Source organism: Alligator sinensis, unplaced genomic scaffold (assembly GCF_000455745.1).
Source record: "Alligator sinensis unplaced genomic scaffold, ASM45574v1 scaffold1416_1, whole genome shotgun sequence".
In the NCBI taxonomy this organism is placed as follows: Eukaryota; Metazoa; Chordata; order Crocodylia; family Alligatoridae; genus Alligator; species Alligator sinensis.
The window spans coordinates 140,226-144,559 of NW_005842714.1; the positions used below are offsets into that span (position 1 = coordinate 140,226).

The 4,334-nt window shown below is 49.7% G+C and overlaps 1 protein-coding gene across 2 annotated transcripts in view; it reads right to left on the minus strand.

The window, feature by feature from the left end:
• Nucleotides 1-199, minus strand: part of HMOX2 (heme oxygenase 2) — a 31,323-nt gene extending 31,124 nt beyond the window's left edge. Inside the window, exon 1 of one of the 2 annotated variants that reach the window (XM_006034248.3) lies at nt 53-199. The gene's annotated coding sequence lies outside the window, so the exon portion shown is untranslated. The remainder of the gene's footprint in view (nt 1-52) is intronic. The other variant, XM_025216219.1, reaches the window with a different exon arrangement.
• Nucleotides 200-4,334: the final 4,135 nt, after the last annotated feature.

Below are 4,334 nucleotides of genomic sequence, written 5' to 3' on the forward strand. Positions count from 1 at the left end.
CGCGGGTCGTGCGGCCGCGGCCCCGGCCCCCCTGAGCCTCCGCAGCACTCACCGCCTCTAGCGCAAGCGCCGTCGCCCCCAGCCCGGCCGGAAGAGGCGGGACACGCGCCAGTCACCGCCGCGATTAGTTAGCGCGAAGGGGCGAAGCCGGAGCCAACTCGTGAGTAAATAAAATGGCTGCGCCGAGGAGGCCTCCCATTGGTAGCTGGAGCCTTGACGCAACAGAACCGGGTCCTGACGATGACCCCGGGCCGTAGAGCCTCACCCCCGTCTCATCTACGTGCCACTGCACGTGCTCTCTCGGCGCGCGCCACCACCTCCCCGCCCGCTGGGGGCGGAGCGCCAAGTCCCGGCCCGAGGGGCCTGGGCCGCCCTGCCCTGCCCTGCCTTGCCCGCACACGGGTCGAAACCAGTTGATAAAGTGCGGGGGACGAAGTGCCTGCAGGGCCCACTTCTCCCGTTTCTGCCCTTTACAACCGCAAGCACACGTGGTGTTAATCCAGGGAGAAACCATTTTATCCCAGGACAAAGTGACATGGCCAGGCAGACGGTTGTCTCTGTTGTCCTGGGATAAATCCTAAAAAAGGTTCCCCAGGAGACAAGAGTGGGTCAGAGTTTATCCCGGGATAACAGCATTGAATCAATGGCGGAAAAGCAGCAGTGCAGTCAGCTGCTCACCAAACCCTGGTTAGAAGGGTGATGTGTGTCCCAACCATCCCAAGAGATTTTTTTATTCCTGGACAAACACAGGGCCGACTTGGACACGGACCAGGATTTGCTTTTTTGCTATCTTGTACACACACTGTCTGAGTGACACCAGCTGGGTTCTGTGGTATTTCTTATTCTGGGTTACATGTTGCTCCCCCAGGACCAAGTTGCTGCTCTGATGAGCTGCATGAAAAAACCCTGTGAACACAGACTGATTGGAGCACCTACCCTGGGCACGGGAACAGCATGCCTGCCTGCCACAGTTTTCCTGTAAATGCAGAGCATGGCAGTTAACCCTCCAAGAGTGTCCTGTGCCCTCCAAGTCCAGTTCAAAACCTAGAAACTAAGGAAAGCTGGAGAAAGGAATCATCAAAGGTAGGCTGAGCAAATCCTCCACTTCTTCTGCTGTCTATCATAAAACAGAAGTAAAGCGCTAATTTGATTTGTGCAGCTCAGTTCTGAGACACTGCCAGTCACCCTGTAACGGAGAGACAGGGTGATGGTCTGCCTTCTGCAAGTAGGAAGAGCAAGCTGCACAGTGTCCCTTTTGGTAGGGAAGAGATAGGACTGAAAAGTTCTGGAAAATTTCCTGGCAGATAGGAGTGACATTGGAAATGGGACTGGCACACTCCCCATGCCTCATGCCCTCATACATTAGATACAGAAACAGCTTCATTCCATTTCTTAGGAGTTCACAGACCAAGAATGCTATAAATGTCAATGTGGTTGACATTTAAAGCATTGAGCAAATAAATGCCAGCTCCTTGGTATAATGATCTGAAGTTAAGGTTTTTAAATAAAGTTGATTTGTGAATTTCTAAATAAAAAAAGCCTTTTTAATTAAAACTCAGTGCTTCATAATAATGACACCCAGTGAAACCCATGCATCCACTCAAAACAGATTATCCAATCACATTTCCTCTAAATTTTCACTAGAAGAAAAATGTTCATTTGCAGCCCTTGCAGTAAAGATAACCTTCCAAGCAGGAGCCAGTAGTAAGTGACACTGAGTAGTTGCTGTTACACAGGAGCTGTACAGAGGGCCACCAGAATAAACAGTCAGAATCTCCTTTCACTGCTCACTCCCCTCCTGGGCTTATCATCTTATCACTCATTGCCAGTAGGGCTGTGGGAAATTTCACTGATTGTTTTGTTTCGACACTGTTTCGACTTTTTTCAAGCTCAAAATAGCAAAATTGAAACGAAAGTCTTTGAAACAGCCTTGAAACAAAACGAGGGCACTCGAAATGTTTCAAGTTTCAAAGCTAGGCTTGCTTGCAGGGAAACAGAAACTAAGGAGCGGGATGGGGAAGAGGGAAGGACTGCTCTGATATTGACTATGTAGCTGACTGTGATCCTTCCCTGAGGTCCCTTCCAATCCCAGTATTCTGGGGGAGGGACAGAAAAACAGCTGCACCTTAACACACATGCACAGTCACGAGACACAGGTTTTGCTTGTCAGCGGCTTGAGGTGCAGTTTCCCAGAAGCCCCTGCACCCTTCTCCTTGAAACTTGGCAGGCTTCGTGCCCTCAGCAGGGGCTACCATGCCTGCAGTTTTCACCCTGCTGTGCCTTAACACACACACGTGATACAAGTCTTGCTTTCAAGATGTTGAGTTGCAGTTTCCCAGAAATCCCTGCACCTATCTCCTTGAAACTTGGCAGGCTTCAAAAGGGGTTACCATCCCTGCAGGTTTCATCCAAATCAGGCCAGAAATGACAAAGTTGTGGGCTGTTTGAGCCTTCCCCATTATAGCCTATGGGCGAAACGTCAAAACAGCGTCAAAACAGCGAAACAATTTCAACGAAACAAAGTGGAACAGTACCTTTGAAACGAAATGAAACAGCAAAATGGAAGTCAAAATGAAATGGTGCAGTTTCACACAGCTCTGCCAGTAAGTACGCTGGCAGTAGAGTTTGGTGCACACTGCCATCTGGTTGCCCTTACTGATTAGATTTTGAATTTTGATAATTGGGTCAACGTTTATGAACTAAAAAGGCTACTAAATGTCTGAAAGCACTGGGCCTGGATAACATCCATCCCGAACAATTCACTCATGTCAATTCAACTGTCTTAGACTGGCTATGTCATTTTATGACTAACTGCCTGTGACAGCCAGAACCAGAGGGATTAATAAGCAATAATATGTGCTTGGAGGCATTTGGTATTTTGCCTAAACAGGTAATATTAGTTAATATAAGCTTGTAAGTTTGTAAACTGCAAATGTAACTTGTCTGTCATAAGTTTAACCAAAATGATAAATTAACTGTTCATGGAACTGACTGGGCCCCATAGGCAAAGCTGTAGTTGTGAGATTAGCTGGCCTAACGGTTTTTTGCTCAATCACTTAACGGAGCAGACCAAGTTTTAGCAATAAAAACTGGATCTAACTGCTTTGCACACCCAACACGTTCCAAGAAAGCATATCCCAAGAAAGCATATTCAAATGAAGCCTAAAAGGGGTTGGGGTTTAGGCAGAGCGATGTCAATTTCAAACCTAAAGGTGCTATATCATAATTTGCTTATTGGATAAACCCGAGTCTGGGTAGTAACCTTTTATGATAATTTTAACACCTTTCAATCCCATAGGGTAACAGCTATAGGGCAACATTGTGAGTGGCCCTGAGGCCAACAGATTAACATAAGACTAGGTATAAAAAGCACATGCATCAGGAAACTAGCAGGAAGGAGGGAACAGAACGGTCATTTCTGTTCCATGCTCAGACCCCAGACACCCGGTATGAGTGAGGATTGGATCCTGATCAAGGGACCTTCCCCGGTAATCCTTCTGACAGCGTCAGTCATCAGGGATGCCTGACTTCTCTGGAATCACTTGGCACGCACCTGGCATTGAGGGACTATTGATAAGTTGCCAACCCATGTGTGCCCGCCTCTGCTCTATCAGGCATTCTCTTGCAGCCTTAGCCCAGACCATCGATCTTGTCTGTCCCAGGCCTGCGAGTGGACCCCAAAGGCTACCCCGGCTGACGTCCGGGGATCCCCTTAACTCGCCTGCCACGACTTTGAATGGAACCTCAGTGGAGGGGTTCCCCTTCGAGGCAGCCTCCAGGGTCGTCATGCCTCTCACCGGGCATTCACAGGGCTCCAACCTCCCCTACACCCCGGCCACTCGCCACCTTTGGTTGCGGGTCTTCTGGCCCTTTGGCGTCCCTGGTTCCTCTCAGTTTCTTCCCCGGCCTTCCGTGGCTCTCCAGCCACGAGCCCCAGTGTCCCTGGGCCGCAGCTCAGGCGTGAAAGCTCTGAGGCCCTTGGTCCTAGATTTGGCGATCCCGTGTCCCCAGCTCCCTATTCCAACCACACCGTGACGCAACGTGCGATCCCCACCACCATGACTGCTGGAGAGCTGCGACCGGTGGGCCAGGAGGCCACAAAGGAATATAGAGTGCCCCTTAGTCTACGGGCCCTGTGTTTTCCCAGTGCCTCAGTGCCCCAGACCCGGTTGCTTGCCCCACTCGGGGCTCCTATCTCTCCCCTGCGCTTGACCCTGTCACAACCCAATTAAGCAGTGCCCATGCCACTAGCAAGAGATACCATTCAAAGCATTTTCACTCCGCACTAGAGTCAACTAAGGGTTAAAAAAGAAATTCTTGCTGGTAACAGCCTT